The sequence below is a fragment of the Danio rerio genome, chromosome 7 (genome assembly GCF_049306965.1).
Source record: "Danio rerio strain Tuebingen ecotype United States chromosome 7, GRCz12tu, whole genome shotgun sequence".
In the NCBI taxonomy this organism is placed as follows: domain Eukaryota; kingdom Metazoa; phylum Chordata; class Actinopteri; order Cypriniformes; family Danionidae; genus Danio; species Danio rerio.
The window spans coordinates 28,764,443-28,777,301 of record NC_133182.1 but is presented as its reverse complement, the minus strand read 5'-3'; the positions used below and the strand labels follow the sequence as shown (position 1 = coordinate 28,777,301).

At 38.8% G+C, this 12,859-nt stretch overlaps 1 protein-coding gene across 1 annotated transcript in view; it reads right to left on the bottom strand.

Moving 5' to 3' along the window:
* ccdc102a (coiled-coil domain containing 102A) overlaps positions 1 to 12,002 on the bottom strand; it is a 112,457-nt gene extending 100,455 nt beyond the window's left edge. The window contains 1 exon segment of the mRNA NM_205552.1: positions 11,878 to 12,002. The gene's annotated coding sequence lies outside the window, so the exon portion shown is untranslated.
* Positions 12,003 to 12,859: the final 857 nt, after the last annotated feature.

Genomic DNA, 12,859 nt, shown 5'->3' with positions numbered 1-12,859 from the left:
CAAGCTGCAGTTTGTGTACAGCTGTTGCTAGGTAAAGCGAAAGCAAAGTGCCAAAATGGAGACATATGCATGGTACATCACGGTCATTCTACCTTTACTAAAACTTTTGGTATTGTTATCAAAACAAAAATAGAGAGCCATTTGTGTCTATCTGCCGCAAAAAAAATAATCAGAACATCACGCAATGTCTTCTGAGTTTATTTTCTGTGGAGACAAGCAGACATTATCCAGCCTCCAGCGCCTTGACTGCAGCTCTGCACAAGACGTTTGGCCAGCGGAGAAATGATCGTGCCCAACTGAGCCTGGTTTCACGAACCATTCTCCAAACCACCTCTTTCAAGCGGACTTTAGTACGGTTCACGAGTGCACACCTGAGTTCAGAAGACTTTCCCACTAGCTAAACATTAGTAAACAAAAATTATTAGGAGTATGACCGGTTACATATGACTAGAGCAGGGGTGCCCAAACTCAGTCCTGGAGGGCCGGTGTCCTGCAAAGATTAGTTCCAACCCTAATCAGACCCACCTGGGCTAGCTAATCAAGCTATTATAAGGCTTACTAGAAACCAACTTGCCTCAACACACCTGCAAGGATAAGCTAAAATCTGCAGGACACCGGCCCTCCAGGACAGAGTTTGGACACCCCTGGACTAGAACCTTGTTGATCAAATACAATATGTCTAACACTTTTAGGGCTTAATTTACATTTTGCTGGTTGACTTAATGTACGCAGAGCAGACCTATACATGTGTGACTGCTGACATGACTAATCAACACTAACTGTTCTGTATTTGTGACCATAAAAATCACTGTACATGTCAGCTAATGGCCTAAAAAGAGAAAATACAAGACCTGAGAGTGTGCTGCACGCTCCCAAGATGAAAGCTTTCACAAGCAAGTTGGCAAGCTTTTGAAAAGCTTCATTCCCATGAGCAATGAAGATAGAGCGGCTTTGTCTCTTTGAATCTTACGCGATAGTTAACATAAATCATTTCCGTGAGGTCCGGTTTAAAAGGAATGCAAAGCAAACACAGCAATGATCTCAATGGACAGATGTTATAACTGGTCAACCACAAAGCAACTGAAAGGAAATCTGAAGACACCTCTGGGACTTTAAGATGATTGCATCTAAAGGAACAGACCCCTAATACAACTATTAAAGCTAGGGCTAACGCCAGCACAAAATCCTTGTCGTGGTTTTCTCATCTGCGCTCTGCGGTATGATGGAACAATACAAAGTGTTCTAACATTTATGAGCGTGTGCAGTATCTGCCAGTTCAGTGCCAAATATCATAGAATCAAGGATGAAGCCTTCAAAACCCTCTTAAAAGTATGGTAATATTACTCAATATTTGGCAAAATATCAAACAATGTCTGCAAAATGTATGGCTTTACTTCTTGCTTGATCTTAATGGGAAAAGTTCATTTTCTCACACTCAAGTCAATACAAAACTATGTGGATTACAAGGTACAATATTTTTAAAGAACATTTTATTTTCATTTTTTTGAGAAACACAAAAGGTTGGGGTTTTGAAAAAAATGTCAATATGACAAAAGTAGTTTCAAACCCTTCTGTTTTTTATTCCATTGAAACTTAAATTTGAGAAACACTGTGTAAACATTTTGCAATTATGAGAAAATCAGTAGACAACTGCATGTCAACAACGATTATTAGAGTGTTACTGAACTGTCTGCTTAAATCTGGAGGGTGCCATATTTTGGGTTACAAATGAACACAGATGAGTTATGAAGCTAGTACATAAAGCATCAGTGTTTAAAATGGTCTACTTACCCCAACCACATTTCTCAGAGGTAATTTATACTTTGAGGTGTCAGGTCCAATTTTTTGGAAAATGTCAAGGTATTTTCATACCTGGCTCGCTGTTTTGTAAATGGTTGAGTTTCCTCCATAACTCTGTTCATTTAGACATACATTAACATGGCAGTAGTCCTTAGATCTGCACCAGAGATTCAAGATCGGCTGAATAACCTGGTCTGGACCCCTTTCAAAAACTCTGGAACAATTCACTCTAAGCACCAAAACAATCTGACCCCACCAACCAACTGACCAAGTGGTCACATAATTCATAATTACAAATGTCTTCTATACAAAGTAGCAGTGTCTGATTATGAGCAAGCACATTAGCCATCATAGCTCAAAACCAGAGTGCACATTCATCTTAAAATGCTGTAAAGTTGCTCTATACATTGCAAGAATGCAGTCCCAACAAAGCCTTGATCATGGTTTTAATTGTATTTAAAATTGTATAGCAAATTACAGCTACGTTCTTGTGTCAGTGTGCATTAGGGTTGTCAAAAGTATCCATTTCAGTACCTATCGGTACGGAAATTTTAAAAACCATTTCCCACTTACATATTAGTACCATTGAGCATGTTCCTAAAAAAGCTGATTGGCCATTGTGCACATATGCAAAACAAATATGACTGCGATTGGCCATGAAGGTCATTGGTTTGCTACTGTTGGCTCATAAAGTGCAAACACACATACACTTGGCTTTGAAATGCTCCTGTGTTTGAACTTGGTGATAAAACAATGACCTTCATGACCAATCACAAACATATCTGTTGAGCACATTTGTTGTTAAAACTGACTGGTACAAAATGTGATACTTTTGACAACATTAGTATGCATCCTAACACCTACACAGTTACAATAAGCCTGCAGAACTTCCCATTCCATCTTGGATACTTGCATAAAGTGGTTTGCCATCTCCAGGTTGGAGGAAAATCCTTATACCCTATGTGGAGGAGTTCAAGTAACTTAGAGTTTTGTTCATGATTAAGGGAAGGATGGAACGTGAGATTGACACAGCAGATTGAAACAGCAGTAATGCGGTTTATGTACCGGCAAAGAAAGAGCTGAGCCAAAAGGCAATGCTCATGATTTACCGGTCAATCTATTTCCCTACTCTCACCTATGGTGATGAGATTTGGGTCATGACCAAAAATACAAGATCGTGGATACAACCGGCTGAAATGAGTTCTTTCGCAGAGTGGCAGAGCGCACCCTTATAGATGGGTTGACGATCTTTGTCACCAAGGAGGAGCTCGACGTAGAGCCGCTGCTCTTCCACAATGAGAGAAGTCAGCTAAGATGGCTCAGGAACTGTTTCGGATGTCTCCTGGATGCCTACCTAGGGAAGTGTTCCAGGCATGTTCCACCGGGAGGAGGCCTCAGGGAAGACCCTGGACACGCTGGAAGGACTGTCTCACGGTTGTCCGGGGAAAGCTTTAAGATCCCCCTGGAGGAGTCGGAGGTAGTTTCTGGGGAGAGGGAAGTCTAGGGTTCTCTCCTAAAACTGCTGCTCCGCAACCCGGCCTCAGAAAAGCCGATGAAAATGAATGAATAAATAAATGAATGAACTGCATAAAACACGTTTTGGTGAGTGTTAAAATGTTTACTTGTGAACGTGATCTTTAAGAATACTTTTGTGCACACGAAGCAAAAATAATAACTTCAATTCAATATAGGGTGCATGTTCATGAGCACTGCACACTGGCGTATACCTAAAAATATCCTCTGATGTCCTTTTGAGAATGTTTCGGCAGAATAATCCTGTTAAAGTGGGACCCGATGTGGTCTGACACATTTGGACAATGTTTTACAGAGACACATCCAAATTCTTTTATGTTACAGGCTGAGGGGCCCAATTCCGGTTGCAGTCTAAACGAGGGGCAAGAAACAAATCTCTAGGCTTGTGTGGACTCAGAGAGGGGCCTCTCTAATAACCACTCATAGACTGTGTGCCACAGCCCTTCCTTCTCGAAGCCACAGACCACTGCTATGGTGCATCTGGCAGACTGCTTATGGGCCTGGGGTGCAAGCTAATTGGCCACAGGAAGGCACAGAATATCCAATGATGTAGTGCATTTATTCCCAGCTGGACTGGCCCCTGCTGCAGGGCCAAAAGGTGACTTATGAGCTCTCTGAAGCCGGCATGAACAGTTGTTTCTACAGTAAGGAGAGTAAGGGGGGTCGTCATGGGCCCCTTAGACAACATCCTTTAGACTCTTGACTCCCATTCTGTCAGACTTCCTTCCTGCGACTCCAACCTGAAACTGCCAAAGATTTTTATCTGTAATAGATGTGATACATCACACAAATCCAGGTAAATAACAGCAATCACAAAAATTACAATCAGTAAGTCTGTTTTTCAACCATTAAGATGAATTTACTATAAACTGTGGGTCAAACAAATGAACACAATGAAGCATTCACTCTTGTACAGCTGTCAAGACTGCTGCCTTTCCCACATATCTTTCTGAACAGCTAGTGTGGTCTTGACTAGGCTTAACTTTAGCACTGAGGTCACCACTATAAAGTATGGTCCAGAGGCACAGCTGGGAAAATGACAAAAAAAAGGGAACTTTAGAGAAAAAAAAGGCCTCAAATGCTGACAATTATGCACTGAATGCTTGTCTAGTGCTTATCAGAATTGGTGGTTATTGCAATACGTCAAAAGGTCACGTCTTATGGAGCGTAATGCCATAATGAGGAAAGTATATTGGTGCCATTATTAATAGGAGTGATGGTTCATAACAGGACACTGCACTCTTTATGCCTGAAAGAGGTACATTTATTCTCTAAGAAGCCCCACACTCATAAATTAGAGTGGAGGGAAAAAAAAGAAAGAAAAATAGAGAGTTCAGGTATCTGGCGACAATATGTGAGAATCAAGTGTTTCTTATCGCAGACCCTAATCCAAACCCCATGCATCAAATTCAGAGCTGACAGATCTTATCCTCCTATCCCAAGGAGATCGAATGCTAAAGCCAGTCACTTCCCAGCGAAAAGCCAATCTGATTTAAGAATTGTAAAGTACTTATCTCTAATTTATCCACATTGTTTGGAATAATCTGCAAGGAAGAAATAACCGTTAAACATATTTAAGCTCTAAAAATACACAATGCTGCAAATGCAGAAGACAAATCATTCCTCGATTTTTCTGGCAAAATGTTTGTTTTAATTAAATTACATTTCAGACAGTGGATAAGCTTAGTGGCGGAAAATTCAATGCAAAAATAAGGAGTGCAATTTTACCACATCCTGATAACATTATGAAGAAAACGTCTCACAAAAAATGTTGCCATTTGGATAAGTCGTTTGGCATATCATCAACATTTTAAAACCGCTTCATGGCCCACTGTTGCCAACCAACAGGTTACAAAATGGTGCAACTTGCACTCAAAAAAAATATTTATCCTGGTTGTTCAAACTACTTATTTAAAGGAGTTGAGTCAACACAATTCTTAAAGTTTGTTTTGTAGGGCCAACTTAATTGTTTTTGCAAATTAAAGTGGATTAAACATAAAACAACAAAGTTAACTTAAGCCCCGTTTAAACGAATACATTTTAGTTTTAAAACGGTGTTTTAGAACGAAAACGATCCAGTGGTGTATCACCTGCAGTTTCTGAAAAGTTCCCCGCCCACACTACAATGCTGAAAACGCACATCACGTGACCACACACACACACACACACACACACAGAGATCTGAGCCCCAGGCAGTCAGCAGGGTGCTTTGAGCTCAGCTCCCCAGGTGAGAGCAGCGCACATTGGTCAGTTCATCAAGGATATGCTGCTGGATTTCATCTCACTAATAAACGAGATATTTAATTCATCGCGTTTTTAATCAAACGACTCTTTGGTCTTTTGAATCTATTACTTGTTCTCAGGTAGCGCGTTTTGGCTGAGTGCAAAGATAAGTTAATAAATTACTTTATGTAACCACATACACTGATTCTGCATATTGACTGAATGCTTCCCTTCATTTCCTATATTGTATAAACTTATTGTACATTACAATTTAAAATGGCGATTATTGATTATTAAAACATTATTTACATTATATAATATAACATTATATTGAGCCAAAGAGACAGGATATGTTTCCTACTTTTCAATGAAAACGAAAGGCAGTTACGTTATAGTCTCTGCTTTGTTATAAATATGCATGTGAAGATGACGGTCATATAAATTTGTAGCTACACGCACCTCAACATTTTTGGTGTCGGTTAAGTTTTTAATATCAAAATAAAAATAGGCAGTTCCTTATCTCATGTTTTCATTTTATGGTTAAGATAGTGAAACAACGTAGCCAGAGTGATGCGAATGACGTTATAAAGTACACTGTGCCCTTTGAAGACTTACCCGACGTATCCTCTGGAGCTTGTTCTCCTTTTAGGTTCAGACTTCGCAAGTTTAATACGAATGCAAGACTGAACTTTGTGCACTCAATACTGAGAAAAAGCCCCAATCAGATGTCAATTGTCTGCAGCCACACCTTCGTTTTTAGATGTCGCCCCCAGCCATTCACAATGACACGGAGCAGCAGCATATTAAACCAAAATGGCACTCCAGCATTTTTAAAACACTGTTTTCACTGATCGAAAAATCCAGGGTAGTGTGGACAAAAGGCATAAGTGTAGCAAAAGTTATGCATTTTAAAACTAAAATGTATTTGCGTAAATGGGGCCTTAATCTGATTTGTGTTTTGACAACATGAAGGAATTGTGTGGAACCCAGCATTTTTTCAGTGTGCAAAAACATTATAAAATTTAGATTAATGAATTATTAATTTAAAAGTATTCATTGCATATCTATCTATCTACAGTATCTATCTATCTATCTATCTATCTATCTAGCTAGCTTTTTTTAACCAGGATTCATTTGATCCTCTAGCCCTTTGAACCAAAGGCAAGCACAGCATGGTGCATGTTAAACTGAATTAACATGTTTTCCAAACAATAAACTTTTAAAAGTGCTAATCATACATGTTTTGTGTCTGCGGTCTCTGCAGGTTGAGTGTGCTACCTGCACAAAAAAAGCTTCATGGTAAATGAAAAAAAAAATAAAAATCAGTAATCATCGGCTCCCCATCAGGTTTCAATGCTTCAACAGCACCAAACCCCTTATCCACAGCACATCACAGAAATGCTAATCATGAGCTATAGCTGCCACTTCTAATTAGGAGCTTGCACAAATAAATCCTGTGACTTTACAAAACAGCCAGAGAATGTGAAATTGTATCCGAAAGCGAGGGATTGTCAAGGGGCCGCATAAAAGTGCTGTGGTCAGACAGACCTCAGAGTTGGCCACAATTATCACGGTGGGGGTGTGAGGAGGTACCTCAGGAGGGTTGTCAAATGACAGGACGATAAGTTCCATTTTGACGACCGCATTTCGGTTTCCTGCTGATCTGCTATCAGGGAGTTTGTATTTCACATTCAGAGATTAATCAATCATTTAGGTGGAAAAGGTCTCCTGTAGACACTTAATTCTGTCCGCACATGCCTGAGCTGTGTGAAACAGGAACATTTCAGCCAGAGCCTGCGTTCCAAAACCGATTACAGCCCATGAAAGAGGGAGGGGGAACACAGGGAACCGGAGATTTTCAAGGTGAGGTTAGGGGATGGGTGTGGACCACCAGAATACATTTGACAGGCAATGACTGTCGGTACACTGTCAAATCAGCATGCAAGCTAGAAAAGCTGCATTTCTAAGAAAGACAACAAGCCTGCACCAAATCAAAACAGTAGCAATACACTGGCATATAAAACATCACCTGTTTGATTTAGCTACCCTACAGGAAAAATGCAGCTTGCGGTACGTAAAACAAGGATGTGGTTTTTGTACGTGAGCTTAGACAAAGCTTCTCACAATCAAAAAGCAAACAGAAGCACGTACACAAAAGGCAATATGACAATCTCAGCGTACAAATGCACGTTTGCAAGCAGATGGGGTCCGAGTTGCCTGAAAATGTGAGGTCGCCATAGCAACTACTCACACGACTTGCTCTCTTTTCAGGGAAAATGAGGTGCAGTAGGGGCAGTCGTGCTTTTTCACCTTCCATCTGTCTGGCTAGATGCCTCCACGCTTGGTGCGCTACCATCAGCAAAGCGAATTCCCAGAGAAGGAGGGAGGCTCAGTAGCTTACGGAGGTATTTCACAAAGCAATCCACCATCTGCTGACCACTGCCAGGTTGACAGTTGAAAGGGAGGGGAGGGGGGAGGGAGGGGGTCTGGCAGGTCTGACCTCCAGCCCAAAACAAGACGTCTAATTAAATCAAGCTGATGAAGGCACTCGACACACCTGAAAACAGAAACAGCTCCATTACAGAAGCACCGCACTTGGCTGAGCTCAAATTCAAGTGTATCATTTAAACCGCCATATGCCTGTGTTTTGATTTTAGAAATAGCTTGCCCTAATTGACAATTCTGGCATTATTTATTCATGCTCGTGTTGATCCAAACTCGCCTGCTGTTCATTTTCAAAAAAACATTAAACAGACATGCACCATACTGTATATTGTTACATAATGGTGAATAGCCAATTAGGTATTTAATTGCGCATGATTATTTACCCATTTAGATTGCATTTGCCATCATCTAACGTTCACTTAAATGTTCATCTTTTAAAACACTAACGATATAATCACAAAATTAAAAATGCAATCTCAAATCTCAATTATTTAACACTGTATTAAAATATTGCGGTTCCTAAATCCTCTAACTGCTTTGTAAATGACTGATTTTAATTATGTTAGTGCATCAGTTAATCTTGTGCCTAAATACACAGCCATATACATTTTAAATGCACTCATGGCAACTCCCACATCGCAGTTCTTTTCCGATCCCACTCCCCTCTCTCTATCCCAGCTTTCTTTTCACATCTCTATCTTCCTTTCAGCAAAACATGATAAAGCTGCCCAGAAAAATGAAAGTAAAAAATATTTGTTCAGGGTTTCAGGGTTCCAACAAATGTCAACTTCACTGACTTTTCCCTGAATTTCCATGACCTAGTATTTTTCACATTAGAGAGTGACGTGACCAATGTAATTTAATTGTGTCAAGACTTTGTCTCCAACATTTCCACTAATTTTTATCAAATCAAATAATGCCTATAACAATGTGAAAGAATGTGCTTTAAAAACAAAAAAACAAAACACTGGTCTACAAAAAATACATTTAATTAAATGGGATAAAAAATTTAAACAGCAAACAAAAATCCATGATATTTCAAGATTTGAAAAAAGAAATAAATTAAATATATGACTTTCAACGTGCAAAGGACCATTTAAAAATTCATGGAAACCCTGACGCTTTTTTTTAGACTACAAAGCATAAAGACCACAGACATAAGGACAATGTCAACTAATTAACATTAACATTATAATCATCCAAACGCCAGAAAAAAATAACTGCCAGCTAGAGCAGAAATTTGACAGTGCCAGTTCCACTAACATGAGTTCTCACAGAAACTCAAACAATTAAATGTGACTTTAGGAAAAAAAAAATTATGGAGAAGGATCATCATCATCAGATTGTTCTCCTGGCATGCATTATATGATGCTCATGCATGCACTTTTGTAAAATGTTTGTGTCTTCCATTTTTTAACTTTATAATTTTTTATTTCTTTAGCAATGAAAGACCAGTCAAGAGACCAGTCAAACTGGAAGGCTACAACTCAATTGTGATCAGTAAAATAATCTTAATGGCATCACACACACTTGAGGATTTCCTCCATTTTCTTAAAGTGTGTGACCAGCGAATTAGTCAGTCAGTGAATAATGACCTCAATTTCCATCTATTCCTCAGATTAAACGATCAAATGGCTTTAAAAATAAAAACTGTATTAGAAGCACATACTGTAGCATATATGCTAACAAATTGGTAAAGCCCAATGAATTACATTTTTAATGTTAATGTTGTCAGTCAGATATGTTAAAGACAAACATCAAAGATCATGTTGTAGGAACCAAATCTTCACAAATTGTTTCTGTATTCAATTTTCAGAGATAGACACTGGTCTCGGCGCAAACAATATTGACCTTTATTTATTAAGTACAAGCAGGGAATCATTTTGGCTCGAGACTTCTGGTCTTATTCACACATCAATTGATTTTTAGATGTTAAAAACAGCCATTTTTTTTCATGATAATATTTTCGTTTAAAGTATAGTAATGAACACACTTGTTTGTAGAGTAAGCAGTTTGACCATTTTCTGCTGTTTATGATTCCCTGTCATTGTTCCCATCAGAAGTTCTATTCAACTGAAAAAAATGTTTACTTCCGCATTGCAGAATAAGGTTAAGTTTAAAAATTTAGTTTAAAACTTACTCTGCAATGATTAAAATGTATGTTCTGATAGGTAAGAATGTGTGTATCATGAAATCCACACATAATACATTTTGCAACTGTCATGCCTCATTTAATGTCACAAACCCTAATGGGAGTAAAGTGTCCATCGTATGTGGACTCTAGAAGATCATCAAGGTATTTTTCATCTAATGCTTTTGACTAATTTATAGTATAAAAGTAGGCATGTTCAGACATATATTTATGCAGAGTTTTAAGTAGTTTAAGAATACTGAAATATAGAAGTCACATGGAGTAATTTTTGTGACATTTCTTGGAACTTAACAGACCACATTAACAGAAGGTTCACTTTTGGGTGAACTATTCTGAAGGAAATCCAAAGAGCCAGAACATTTTATGAATAAAACCAACGTCCTTGGAACTGACAAACTATATTCAAACTCAATCTGGTCCTGACAGCACAACTGGTCATTGCAATTGCAGTTGGGCTGGTCGTGGTTTTGGGCGGCCACATGGACCAGGCTCGGTGTGGCCTTGACTGTTCCTGTTTTCATGCAGTGATGCAGAGGAGGAAGAAGAAATCACTACATCTGTGGTGGCGGCCAGAGTGCTCCAGATGTGAAAGGGAAAAAATTAAATAAAAAGAAACATGAAGACATACACAAGAAAAAGAAACTAAAGTCAATGTGAAACTCCAATCCCAGTAGAACAAATGCCTTATTTCTCCAACTCTTTCCTTCTGTAATTTACAAATCATCCCTTCGGATACACATGTGTTTTTAGGAAGCAAGACAATATTGCTGCATTGCTATAAATTAGCTAAATAGCCTTCTCTGACAACTATTAGAGAATATATTTCACCAAAAATATATTTCTCTGTGGTTAGGGATTTGCTATTCTGAATGTGGAAAAACTGAGCCTAGCTGTGGCTTCATGTAACTTGTGTGACCTCCAATTAACACTGGTTTTGTACAGAGGATGCCCTCTTTTTTCTTTTACCTGCATTTCATTTGGGCGTATAAGGGGACAACCCAGCTTGGAGGAAAACAGATGTCATGATTCTAAAAGCCCTGTATTTCTACTGTCATTAGCCAGTCAATGACAAGAAAAGATGTACCTCAGCTGTAGTATGCACAATTTAGTTTGACAGAGCTGCATTAAATATCCCTGACCTCTTTAAGAAAATACCAATATCCCTGTACTTACAACCACGCTCCTTTAAAAGTCTACATTTGTACTGCTTTGAGTCAGTGGATTACATTTAAGTGTGTGCAACATGAACATGAATGAATGACCATGGCTTGTAAATGAAGTGGACTTTGGTCGAAATAGTGTAATTGTTATTCATATTCCAAATTAAGTTAAGCTTTTGTAACTTACATGTTTACTTTACAATCAAATAAACAACGCGAATATAAAGTCTTACATCAGAAACAGAGACTGTAAACCTACCAACAAAAGAAACGTCCACAAACTTTCTATTTCAACCCTCTAAACAGTCATTATCCACACTAACTACATTTCCTACGACGTGACTGAAAGTAACAAGACACTGTTTTTAACAGCAATACATCGGCTCTAAGGTAAACAGCACCGCAATTCACGGGTAAACTGGATATTTGGGAAGTTCAGCATGTTCACAAACGACGTCTGCGTGCACATTTCTGTCGTGTTGAATGTCACTCGACACTGCTGTTCGGTTAATCCACAACAATACAGCTGTGATAGTACCAGAAGCAATTAGCGTGTGCACATACCTGAACGATATGGGAAAGAACATGCGATAAAATCTTCCGGCGTGTGCTGCAGATTCCTGCTTTTCCGCTACAATTCCCGAGTTCAAATGCAGCACGGATGTTCCAGCAGGAATTTTCCCACCGAAGGGAAGAGCAATGTGAGCGGAGGATGGAAGGGGAGGGATATCAGGACGGAGCGGGGGCGGCGCCTTCACCGTCACCAAACTTCCAGCCTGGAAGCTTTTTGTCAACACCACTGTTCAGTGGATTTACATTTAGCCAATATTTCTGCCAAAGGTAGCGGGGAATTTAAAAAGTTTATTGTTATGTGTGCCAAACATTTTGATTAGTTTAATAAAACTACATAAAAAATAAATTTTATTATTATTATTTATGTAATTAGTATTATTTATGTAGTTTTATTAAATGGACCTTGTGAAAATTAAATGCATGAGAGAAACCAATAAATTGAAAAGGATTGGTCCTTTTAAATGATAGAATCAAATATTACAAGAACTTTTGCAGTGAAAGCTAAAGGGTAATTTAAGACGTTCATTGTAATGAATGCCATGTGATTTATTTAATAAAACTACATAAATAATAAATTTATGGAAATTAAATGCCTGAGATATGAAGCTGATGCATGTTTTGTATAATTTTTGATTCATTAGCCTACCATAGGGCCCACCAATCTCGGTCCTGAAGTGTGCCTACAGAGTTTTCTTCCAGCTTGCCTTCACACAACTGCCTGAACTTTTCAAATGTACCTATTAAGACCTTTATTAGCTTGTTCAGGTGTGTTTGATGGTGAATTGGATGTGGACCTAAGCTCGGCAAGATACCTGCATTAGAGACTTTTCTTAGGTTAATACTTAAATCCAGTACAACAAGGGTGCCCAAACTTGGTCCTGAAGGGCTCATGTTCTGCATAGTTTAGCTCCAACTTCCTTCAACACACCTGCATGAAAGTTTCTAGTGTACCTAGAACGTGCTGTAGCTGGTT